General features: G+C 37.3%; 1 protein-coding gene across 4 annotated transcripts in view; it reads left to right on the top strand.

Moving 5' to 3' along the window:
• GPC5 (glypican 5) overlaps positions 1 to 13,215 on the top strand; it is a 1,751,919-nt gene that overhangs the window by 233,439 nt on the left and 1,505,265 nt on the right. The gene's annotated exons all lie outside the window — the stretch shown is intronic.

Here is a 13,215-nt window from a genome sequence, read left to right as displayed (position 1 = left end):
TACCCATTAATCAAAATTCCTTGTGCTCTTGCTCATCATTCTGGCTTTGTGCCTATTCCTATCCCTTTACATTTACTGGTACTCTGACTGGCCACCCTTGGAAGATATCACCACCCTGTAGCTACATGTGGGATCAGCTGACCTAAAGTATGTGAAGTTAGAGTTGGAGATGGGTGTTCCCAGAGGATGAATTCAGGGTAACAACAATAATAAAAAGCCAAGAAATAAAATGTATAATTTACAATAATAAAGGATGCAGTCCATAATGAATGTCTAATGGAATACTCCAAATATAAATATAGTAATAAAGATAAACATATAATAGAAATAATGTTAAAACTAAAGATAAAAAGCCATAATAACATAAAAACATAACTAGAATAATTATATAACTCTTAAATAACCCTTGAGCATCATGGGTGAGTTATTGGAAGCACTTGTTTTGAAATCAGAAATAAGTCATCCTGGTCATATATCATGTGAAGGGACTAATTATTATAGACAACACAAATAAACATTGCGTTCATGTTGGAAAAAAAATTAAAGGGCTTTATAATTGAAACCAAAATATATCTTTACCTATGTTAAGCAGTTATCAAGATCAGCAGCTTGCCCTCAAGACTCTCTTCAAGATAATGCCCTTGTTAGGTTCACCAATCTAAATTCTTCTCACTCCCAACCATTCCTCTGCCCTCTAAGACCTGCCTTAAAACAATTCAGCTCAGGCTCTATAATTGTATAAATATCTTTTCACCAAATACCACATACAATATTATTTGATTCATATGAGTTATACATAAAAGGAAAATTTATGGGGCTAGAAAGTACAGTAATGTTTGCATAGGACTAGGGCACTAGTAGGGAAATGGGGAGTGACTGCTCATTGATAGGATTTCTTTTTTTAGTGATAAAAATGTTCTAAATTTGACTGGTGATGTTTGCACAACTCCGTGACTATATTAAAAAAGAATGATTTTTAAAATTTAAATGAATTGTATTGTGTCTTTTCCCAGCTGCTATGAAAAATACCACATAATAGTTTGGCTTACCAACTGGAATTTATTGGCTCAAGGTTTCAGAGGTAGAAGGCTTGCTTCCTAACAGGGTTCATAGCATTAAGGCTGGCTGGCAATTAGAAAATTCTTGGGTTCCTTGATTTTCCCATTACATGACTATATCTGCACCCCCCTCTTTGGGTACCTGCTGAATGTCTTGATCATCCTGTGACTTTTCTCCTTATAAGGACTCCAATAACTGAATTAAGACCCATACTGATTCAGTTGGCTACATGTTAATTAAAATTAAAATCTTCAAAGGTATTACTTATAATGGGTTCACACCCATAGGATTGGTGTTAAGAACATCTTCCTGCCCACACCAGGGTAGATAATTCAATGAAGATGTTATATTTTAGCAAAAGGAGATGAATGGGTTTGGAAGAATAAGTGAAAGCATTGCACATTGGAAAAACTGATTCCTGCCAGTCATTTGCTTAACAACTATTTATGGGTCTTTGCTCCTTCTCAGGAACTTTGACAGTTTAAAGCTTTTGTGGATCCGAGAAATGATCATATTCTTAAAGCTCATCCATTTCTGTGGGATGGAAACCATTGACTGGTTTGGATTCAGTTGCAGTGAGTTTGAGTGACTTCTTCAGTAGGGCGTGGCCCAGGGTGGGTCTTGGTCCTCTTGTTGGAGTTCTTTATAATGGGAGAAGCATAGATAAAAGCAGAAAACAAAACCCAGTAGAAACAGAGAAACACAGAGAGGCTGACAGAGAGTTCCCAGAGGAGAACTGAGAAGTGAGGTACTGCTGATATGCAACTTCCAAAAAAGTTGGATGGTTTTATAAATGGATAAGTGGTAGATTTTGGAAGGATTGTGATATGCTTGATGTTAATAGAAAAGGCCTAGATTGCTTTGATAATATAAAATATGGTTACTAAATATACTCTGATGAGGCCTTTGATAGAAATAATGGCTGTGTCACTGCAAATGGGAAGGCAGGCAATCCTTGCTTTAAAGTGGTAGAGAATTTGGCAAAATTTACTCTTGATGTTAGATGGAAGAATTTGAAAATGACAAGTTTGGATATTTATCTGAGAAGATTTCCAAACTAAATGTTGAAAGTGTAGCCTGGCTTTGCCTTGCAGCTTATAGCAAAATGTGAGAGGAAAAGGATAAGCTGAAAACTGAACTCTTGGGCACAAAGAAACCAGAAATTGATGGTTTGGGAAACAATAAGCTTTTGCAAAAGGAGTTCCTAGAGATTAAAGCCCCACATAAGGATTTAAGTGAACATGGATTCAGCTAGCCTTTTTAATATAAGTCAGTATGGGAAATGCAGTTATCTAAGAAGGATTTGTGGAAAATCTTACTGTCTGATGGTTTGCACACGTTTCCTGTGTGCTAAACCACCAAGTTTTTTATGCAAGATCTGTTAAGAAGGAAACCACTGTCAGTCTGAACTATCTCTCCAGAAAAGGAAGAGATTGAAGGAAAAATAACTTTAAGGGCAAAACTATGAAAACAGAAGTCTAGACTTAACATGTCTTCTTGAGCCAAGAGAGGGACCCATCCATGTTTGAGGAAAGGGTGAGTTTGCCTTGACATTTAAATAGGATGGGTCTTCCTCTCCATTGTTCAGGGAGAGTGCTGCTGCCTCAGGCTTTAGAGAGGTTGGAGCACATTCCTTGGGGGTTATGCCTGTGCCCTGGAGATTAAGATATTGGAGACAATATAGCCATCACCCCAGTGTTCTAGGGTGAGGCCTAGAGTTTGTTGGCTGCCCAGATCCTTGATGAGGGTGAAACTAAGAAGATGGTCACTAGGCAAACCCATGGAAGGGATGGGGATCACACCCCATAAGGCACTGAGGAGAAGAAACCATCATTCTATATCTGACTCTCAGACTTTGAAATCTGATGGAATATGTCCTGTAGGTTTTTGGGACTGTTTGCAACCTGTGATACCTATTTTCCTTCCAGTTTCTCCTTATGGTATTCCAAGTGTGTATTCTGTAACTGTCCCTCTTTTGTATATAGAACCAGAAAACTTGTTTTCCAAGTTTCACAGGTCTACAGTGGAAGGGCAGTTTTGCCCCAAGACAGACTTCATGCCTATAGCTGATTTTGATGAGAATTTGTTCTTAGCTTTGTTACTAAAATGACCTCAAGCTTTTTGAATTATTGAAGTGGAGTGAATGAATTTTGTATATGGAAAGAACATGTGTTTTGGGGATACAGAGGGTGGAGTATGAAAGTTCGAAGTTTTTTGTGGATCCAAGTAAAGATGATGTTTTTTAAAGCTAACCCATTCCAGTGAGTGTGGGATCCTTTGATTGAATTGGATTCAGTTGGGAGGGTCTTTGAGCATATTACTTCAGTGAGGCATGACCCAGGGTGGTTCTTTGTTGTCTTGCTGGAGTCCTTTATAAATGGGATAAACATAGAGACATGGCAACAAAAGCTGCAGAGACAGAGAAACCCCAAGAGGCTGAGAGAGGGGAACTGGAGGCTGGAATCATTGGAGTACTGAAGCATAGAAAGAGGCCCTGATATTCTTAGACCTAGGCCTGGAAGAGAGGAGAGACAAGCCATATGCCTGATCACTCACAGCCAAGCTGGGGGAGAAAGTAAGCCTGGAGGGGAAGGTAGAGACCTCAGGAGAGACATCCTTGTGCCTTACTTTGTGTCAGGAGTCCAGGATCGCCAGCAGCTGACCCTTGGTGAGACAGCCTGTATGATGATGCCTTGATTTGGACATTTTCACAGCCTCATAACTGTAACTTTCAAAGTAAAAGTTCCCACTATAAAGGCTATTGCATTTCTTGTATATTGTACCTATGTACTTTTAGCAATCTAAAATAGAATGTATTTTTGATGCTGGGGAAGCAGGGATTGATAAAACAGGCTAGTTTCCTGAGATTATGTGCCTAAGTGGTTTAAAACATGTAATCTGTATATGAGCATGTTGTATGTGCTTGATATATGTCTTCCAGAGTCCTTGTTAAGAAACAGAGACATACAGAAATTCAGTAAATAAAATAAGGCTATCTCATGATCAATTACTGGTCAGAAAACATAGGCCATTCTAATAAGTAAAAATGGATTTCGTCCTACATTATTGATAAACTTATCACATATTCTGATGTTTAATCAAAACTACACACAGAAACTATATGAACTATTTTTTAATTATCCAAATTGTATAATAGTAAATTACATTAGTATTATAACCAGAGTATTGACACCTTATATACAGAAATATCCTTCTCTTGTGAAAATATAGTTGACATTACAGATTACATGCTAAACATACCTAGATATGTAATTAAAATAAATAGAAGAAATAAACAGAATAGACAATTAAATGGAATAAATAGAATAAATTAATTTATAAGATTCATATTATATAAACTACAGTTATCCACTAATAGTTATAACTTATCAAATTTCAAATTGGCCCATTTTATAATCTCTTAATAGAATAAGACTAAAAGAGAAAAAATAAAATATCTCAGTTGAGATAAACAGATTTTGCTCTTGTTATGGATCTTCAACTAGATTCACTGGAAGCAGGAGCCACACAGCAGGTGTTCATATGTTTATAGGTCATAAAAAACAGCTATCTTGCTATATTCTTGTTACCAGTGGAGATTACTGTTGGGCCATGGAAGTCCCTTAGCAAATGGACTCTTGGGGAGTTTCCTCCTCACTTTCCAGAATAGGGGGAAGCATAGGATGGCCTCTTCTCAGGACATTCCTCCTGGGACTCCTTAACCTCTGCTTTTTAAAGGGAAGGCAATGTGGAGGACCAGAGCCTGGGATGGCTGTTCCCCTATCAGATGAGAGGAAGAAGAAGCTATTGAGGTGCTTCTGCTCATGCAAGGAACTTAAGACAAGCTCTGTCTTGATCTGTGGCCCCTGCTGACTCTGGATGGAGTTGGCTCGACTGGATGGACCCCAGGTTGGGGCAACCAGTTGATACAGGCCATGGCTTTACCATTTCAGCCTGATGCTTCTCTGTCTACATTGGAGAACTGCTGCTCCAGAGGATTCCTGATAGTGCTGTCAGGACCCTGCCAAATGCTGCATTTGTGGCCCCTCCTGACTCTGGATGGGGTTGGCCCGACTGGATGGACCCCAGATTGTGCCAACTGGTAGACACAGAGCGTGGCTTTATCATCTCAACATGATGCTCCTCTGCCTTCCTTGGGGACTGGCTGGTCCACAGGGTTCCTGGTTGTGTTTTCAGGACTCTGCCAAATGCTGTGTTTGGAATATCAGGGTGGAATGATAATTTTCAGAAACTCTCTGTTCTTCCTCAGTTTTTGTGTCATGTGTATGTCTTCTTTTCTCAATTCAAATTGGTTTCTCTCAGCTATCAGAACTCTTATCGCCGTATCATGAGCTTTACGCCTCTGGGAAATAAGAAGGCTTTCATAATAGTGATTGTTTCAACTTTTCCTGAGAGAATTTCTGCTTGAATTTTATAAGTTTTCAGCTTTTCACATCCATTGCTGATGGCTTTATTTGCTTTGGAAAAGTCCTCCTCCATCATTAAAGGGTAAATTCTCTCCAAATTGAACATTGGATAAAATCTTGTTTCTTTTTCTTGATGAAGTTTGGTCTGGACTTGATGTTTCTGCTGGAGGTTGTGCCTTTCCCTTTCTAGCTGACTGATTTCTTACTGGAGCAAAGCTTTTTCAGTTTGGAATCTGTCTATGTGACTTTCAATTTCATTGATTATTTTAGTTTCTTCCTCTAATTTTGTATGCATTTGTTTTCTTTTTTCTTTGAGACTTTGTATGTAAGCATTTAACTCCACCCCATCAGTCATCCCTCCTTTGGATTCTTCATTTATGAGGTTTCTATTTTCTGATGTCTTCAGTATATTCAATTCCATGTTCCCAAGATCTTTATTATCTTCCTCAGAAGCAGCAGCTGAATCACAAATCTTAAGCAAAGGCTCACCTGGAGGCTTGATCTCATCCACTTTAAGAACTGTTCCATAGCCAGTTTAGGGTTTTCTGAGATTTTTCTCTCTTTAGTAAATTTTCCCAATTTTCTCTTCTGTGTTTTAGATTCCTGTGAAGGCAGGTTTATACTCTTTCAAGCCCGGGCATTTCCTCCAAAGCAACCGTTATTGCTATGTGAAGCTGTTCTGTATTCTCCTGAGAGATTTTAAGGATGATTTGGTTGCAGCTGCTTGATGTTGCATTTTCCTTTTTCAATCTTCTGTTTTCAGAGCATTGCTTCCAGTGTCAGCAAGCAAAGGAACTTCTTGTAAACATTTAGATGTCTCTCCTTTACATGATTTTCTAGACTCATCTACTTGAAGTCCAAGTAAAGAGTTGTTGATTGCCAGTTCTTTATTCATGGTTTTCACATTTACTTTTTCTGATACTTTGTTCTTGTGTTTGGTTTCTGTTATAGTTGACTTAAGCTCTCCATATTCTTTTTTCAATGTGATGAAACTTATCAACAATTTGTTGGGTTCCCTCCAGAAGAGCAGAAAGGACATTGGCAAGTTTTTTATCTCTCCTTCCATCATAAGATTTAATAATAAAAATCCCCAGTATAACTATCCAAGCCACTGTTTCCCACAGCATTTTTGGGGATCTGTGCTTGGTATAAAGTCCTCTGGCAAAGCTGCCAATACCTGGCACAAGGTCGCTAGGATCAGGATTGTGCAGAGCATCTGTAGCTATCTGTAGACCATACGAGGCTCTCCAGGCCTGTGGTGAGTCCCCTTAAGTTGCTAGAATCCTGTTGCCACAACACAAAATAGAACCCTGTGGTGAGCATCCTGCCTGGAACCTCTCACTGCCTGACAACCAAGGCAGACCTCAGTGTGGGTGGCGAAGGGGTCAAGAAAGACAGTGCCTTCATTTTCCCCCACATTTTGACCCAGTAATCAGTGATCACATCATATGACCCAGGGTAATGGACTAGGTTCTGCAGGCCAGCAAGGATGACCTGTGGTCCTGTGTTACCCTAGGTATTTCCTGCTGCCTTAGGAAAAACGGAGATAAATATCTTCCTGCACCTGTAACCATCTGGAACACATGTTGGGAGGCTTCATGGTAGAGGATTTGCTTATCTAATGCTGGCCACGTATTCCCTTTCTCTTCAGTAAATGTTTCATTCTGTGGCCTGGGAGACCTAAGTCAGCCGGTGGTGTTCAGCAATGACTCAGTTCCCAACTGTGTTTGTGTCTCATGTACATTGAATTATGTGTGATGAGTGTGAGAGGGTTTATGATGGCCCCTGCACAGGGTTTCAGCTCACTCCAGTAATTACATCTTTAAAAACTAAGGGTGAAACATTGGAATTTTCAAGTTCTTAGAAATCATGCACATGTAGTCTAACTATGATCTTTGAATTCACTTTCATTTTTCTCTTCTGACTTCTCATAATGGCTGCATTGACCCCAAGGGTTGTTGACTGCCATCTTACCTTTCAGGAATTATATTATTATTTTTTTAACTTTTTACTTTGAAATAATTTGAATACTATAGGACAGTTGGAGAATTAATACAAACCCCATTCTGGGAACTCCAGCAAAATACCACGTTCCTGATACCCAGATACCTATATCTACCAATTTCAACATTTTGCCCTCTTGCCTATATCATTCTCTCTCTTTCTCTGTGTCTCTCTCTCCTTCTCTCTTTCTATCCATCTAGCTATTGTCTAGCTAGCTAGCTACCTAGATAATATTGATCACAGTTTCTATACATAATTCTTGAACACAATACTTCGATGTACCTTTTATACAAACAAGGATTTTTATTTATGCAGTTGCCTCAAGTGCAGTTATGCAATTCAAGAAATTAATCATTGATATAAATCTGACATTCTAATTCTAATATCCTTTTGAGCTTTCTCTTCCCCATTCTTAATCCCATCTAATATCATGTATTGATTTAACTTTCATTATCTCTTTGGTTTCCCTTCCTTTTTTTTGTAATTATGGAAATTTTAATATATATTTATATGCATTTGTATATAATATATATTTATAATATTTTAATTATATTTTATATGTATAATTTTATAATATTTCTCTCTTTCTATATACATATGTTTATATATATATAAATCTTCTTATTCCAGATTTTCCTAAGCATAATATTCAGTGGAATATTCACATTCACAATGTTGCAGCAACTTTACCACCATCTACTACTAGAATTTTTCCTTCATCCCAAACAGAAAGCCTACACTCATTTTGCATTAACTCCCATTACCTCTGCCTCCCATCCCTGGTAACCAGTACTCTACTTTCTGTCTCTGTAACTGCATATTCTCTGAAATTTTTGTGGTTTGGATGGGACTTAATTTAAAAGCATTGTTTTTTGTTTCAATACAAGTTTAACACCTTTAGTAGCGCACATGAACTATGTTGCTATACTGCTCCAACTTCCCACCTTTCAGTAGTTTCTCTCACAAATAACGTAATGTTTATTATGTGTTAAAAATCATTAATTTATCATTATCTATCATGTATTTGCCTTTTAGATCCTTTAGGAAGTCAAAAGTGAAGAAGTGAAGTTACAAAAATATAATAATATAGGTATTTATTTTTGTCCACGTCATTATATTACAGGAGATTTTATTTCTTCCTGTGGCTTGAGTCAGTTTTCCAGTGTCCTTATTTTCAACCTGTCTGACTCCCATTTGCATTTCTTGTAGGGGAAGTCCTGTGGTGATGAAGTCCCTCAGGTTTTTTTTTTATCTGGAATGTCTTAATTCTTCTCTCATTTTGAAAAACAGTTTGCCAGATACAAAAATCTTTAGAGATTTTTTTGCTTTCAGTTATTTCAATATGTCTTTCTGCTGCCTTTTTGCCTCCAAGTTTTCCAAAGGGAAATTGGCATTTAATCTTATTGAGGCTTTCCTGTATGTGGCATGTTGCTTCTCTCTGGTGACCTTCAGGATTCCCTGTATTTGGCATTTGATGGTCAACATTGCATAATCTGCATCCATCTGGTTTTATCCTGTTTGAAATTCATTTCATCTTGGATGTATATATTCATGTGTTTCATTAAATTTGGAAAGTTTTCAGCCATTATTTGGCTGATTATTTTGTATGCTTCTTTCTCTCTTTCTTCTCCTTTTGGGACTTCCACAATGTGTATATTGGTGCGCTTGATAGGTCTCATAGTTTCCTCATGCTCTGTTGGCTTTTTTTCATTCCTTTCTCTTTCTAATTCTTAGACTGGTTGATATTGATTGAACTTGAAATTATTTTCAAGTTTAGTGATTATTTATTCTGCCAGCTCCAATCACTTGTTGCACCCTTATAGGGAATTCATAATTTCTGTTACTGTGATATTCAGTCAGCTCTTTGCTTCCTTTTCATAATTTCCATCTCTCCACTGATACTCTCTTTGTGTCATTTATCCTTTTCCTAATTTCCTGTAGTTCTTTGTTTATGTTATCCTTTAGCTCTTTGAGCATATTTAAAACGTCTTTGTCTTGTGTGCCTCAGGTTGTGCCTCTTCATTCATGATTTCTGTTGCTTTATTCTCCTCCTTTGTCTGGACCATCACTTCCTGTTTCTTTCTTTTCTTTTTTTTTTTGCTTTTTAATCTTTTGTAGAAAGTTGTACATCTTGATATTTTTGGTGTTATCAGTATAATTTACACTCTGAGGCATATGTTTCTTTAGCTTGTATCCAGCTAGTGTTATGACAAAGAGCTAAGAAAAAAAAAGGAAAAAAATCTATAAACCTTTCCAAGTCCTTGCAGTTTGACCTCTGTGAGTGTTCTTCAGGGCTCATTCATTCAGTGCTTTTGGAGAGTAACTCCAGGTGAAAGAGTAGGACCTTCATGGACCTTTTTGCATATACCACTTTTTTTTTCTCCCCTACCCTCACCCCGCACCCTGCTGTTTTGTTGTCTGTGTCCATTTGCTGTATTATCTTCTTGTCTGTTTCTTTTTTCTCTTCTTTTCTTGTTTTCTCTTCTCGTTTTCTCCTCTAGGCTTCACTGGGATTCAATCCTGGGGATCTCCAGTATGGGAGAGAGTTTCCCTGTTGCTTGTGCCTCTTGATTTCCTGGTTTCTCTTGCGTCTCACCTTAACTCTTTGCATATGCTTCTTTTCTTGGCATATGTATGTGTAATAAGAATTATCTGGTTTACACAAATACCAATGTCTTTTCTTCTCTCAGAAACAGTTTACATATGGTCTTGTCACTGCACTTTATGTCCCGTAGCTTGGAACCCCTTGTCTGCTCTCCCACAGCTTTCTGTAGGAGAGCTCTGTGAGCTACCATCTCTAAGCAAGAAAAAATCTGCACATCAAATTCATAAGGCCACCACGAGATGATTGGGCCAAGTATACTTGCTGTCAATAAGTGCAGAAGGATTACTTTGCTGCCTTTGAAATGGGACCATGGAGCTTCACTGAGAACATGGGCCAATTGTGTGTGGTACCGGTGATGGAAAGGCCAGCCAGGTTTCCATGAGATCCTAGTGTTTTTAAGTAGCCTTTTCAAAATACCGTACTCACCCACACTTACTGCAAACTTTTAACTGTTTTCTGGAGCTTTGAGAAAGTTGTTTTTGTCAGTTGATACTAGCTGTTCAAAATTTCTATAGGGAACAGAACCTTGAAGCATCTCAATTAGGACTGGTGAGTCACCTATGATCTTTTTGAGCAGGTAGCACTTCCAACGTGAAAAATTGGGGCCTGCTCTCTCTTCATTCCACTTTCTATTTTTGTTCATTTGGAGAAAAAATAAGCTAAAGATATACACTATAATCCATGTGGCATAGTTACCCAATGGAAATATAAACAGTGTTAGCAACAGAAATCCAGAAATGGTGAGTATTTGGTTATGTAAAATCTCACCTCATTTATTCATTTAACATTAGTGATCTAGTCTGGATATCACAATTGAGCAAAGAGCTGTGATTTTAATCTGACCTTTAGGGATTTATTCGGGGATAGGAAATATTTATCCCTCAGTTCAATAGAGTCTAAAAACATTCCCCCATATTGCCAAGTTATGTACAGTAATAATTTATATATTTTTTTAAAGATCTATTTTATTATCCCCCACTCCCTTTGTCTGCTCTCTGTGTCCACTTGCTGTGTGTGCTGTGTGTTCTCCTATGTCTACTTGCACCCTTGGCTGTACCAGGAAACTATGTCTCTTTCTTGTTGCATCATCTTGGTGTATCAGCTCTCCATGTGTGCAGCACCACTCCTGGGCAGGCTGTGCTTTTTTCACGTGGGGTGGCTCTCCTTGCAGAGTGCCCTCCTTGCACCCCCGTGTAGGGGTGCCCCTGTGTGGTACGGCACTCCTTGCTCGTGGCAGCTCTGTGCATGGGCCAGGTCCCCACATGGGTCAGGAGGCCCCGGGTATCGAATCCTGGACCCTCCCATATAGTAGGCAGATGCTCTATCAATTGAGCCACGTCTGCTTCTCTAACTTACCTTAATAAAAGTGTAATTGTTAGAAAAATTGTCCACAACATGTAAAGAATGCTAAATATTATTGCAAATATTCCCATGACTTAATCAGGCAAGTTACCTGAATCTCTGTAGGTAAAAGTATTTTTTTACTTGATTTACTGTTGATAAGGACAATCCTATACTATTTAAAGTTAGATTTTATCTTGTAGAAGATTGAGAAGTTGCAAATAATTTTTGTTCAATCCAGTTTTGTTTATTTTGCCTTATTGACAAACTAACCCTAATGTGATTGTATGTTTCCAAAAAATATTAACCATATTTTATATCTAACATTAATATAATATTCCAGGTTTTCTTGTTTCACTGAATATAATGCTATTCTCTGTTATTCTTCCTTCAGACATCTTTACTGTGCTACTTGTTTTTTAATTAAGGAATTAAATCTTTTTACATATTCTAATTATATATTTGTTTTAGAGCAATACTTCTATCTTTTTATTTGATACAATTTTTCCTAACCAAAAAATTTTCTATATTTGTTGAAAATATAGAAATTAGAAAAATTATTGCTTATATTTGTTGGAACTTTTTGGTGGGAAGTGACACAAAGTCATCTCAAATTAACAAAACCGCCTAAGAGGAGAGTAATTATTGTATCACATAACTAAATGTCGAAAGGTAGAAGTAATGGAATATGTGACTTGACTTAGTTCCTCAGAAAGGTTATCAAGACTTTCACTACCTGTCATTGAAGTGTTTATATTTTTCAGGCAGGTTTTCCCCAACCCTAGCAGTTCTAGCTTATCCTCTTTCAGTTTAGCAAGAAAAAATAGAGGGAGCCCATTTTCCATTTATCAGAGTCCCCTGTGCTCTTGCTCATTATTCTGGCTCTGTGCCTATTCCTTTCCCTGAAACATTCAGTGACGTTGACTTACCCCCCCTTGCATGATCCTCCTTCCCTGCAGCCACATGTGGAATCAGCTGACCTAAACTCTATCAACTTAGAATTGGAGAGGGTCCTTCCAGAGGATGAATAAGTGCAACAACAAAAAGGAAAAAAAAAATCAAAACAACCAAAACAGACAATAAATGAAGGGGTATAATTTATAATAATAAAGGATGCAAAATGTATTGAATATCTAATTGTTAGGAATCTTCCAAATAGCCCAACATACATGTAGTAATAAATTAAGATAAACACATAAAAAGAAAAAACATTAAAAAAGATAAAAACATATTAGGATAGGGAAACAATAAATAGTAGAACTCATATAAATCCAAGAGAGAAAGGGGACTTACTGGAAGCATTTGCTATAGAATCAGAAATAAGAATCTCTTTCTTATATCACACACTCAGTGTTTACAAAGAAGCACTAATTAAGATAATTAGACAACAAAAAATTAAAAAGATAATTTTTCTCTTGTAAAAATAATTTAGGATTTGATCAACTGAAACCAAGAATATTATCTCCCTATTAAGTTAGTAGAATTTCATAATCACATTGATATATTCATCATCTTTTCTGATACACTACAGTTTTTGTGAAATAGAGTATTCACAGGACACTAACACAGCTGTATACAGTGACTGATAAAGGAATAGAATAGTGAACACAATGTCCATGGGCCTCACTTTCTTTCTCCTGGAGAAATGTGGTCATATGACCTTCTCGATTGCATGATGGTTCTCAAATTTTGTACACATTATGTTGTCACAATTCTTTACATACCTTTATATGAAGCTACTTTCACTTTTTAAAAAAAGATAAATTCATATATTAAATG

Source organism: Dasypus novemcinctus, chromosome 15 (assembly GCF_030445035.2).
Source record: "Dasypus novemcinctus isolate mDasNov1 chromosome 15, mDasNov1.1.hap2, whole genome shotgun sequence".
Taxonomy (NCBI): Eukaryota; Metazoa; Chordata; class Mammalia; order Cingulata; family Dasypodidae; genus Dasypus; species Dasypus novemcinctus.
Note: the sequence above shows the minus strand (reverse complement) of the source record. Positions and strands in the feature narration are given on the sequence as shown.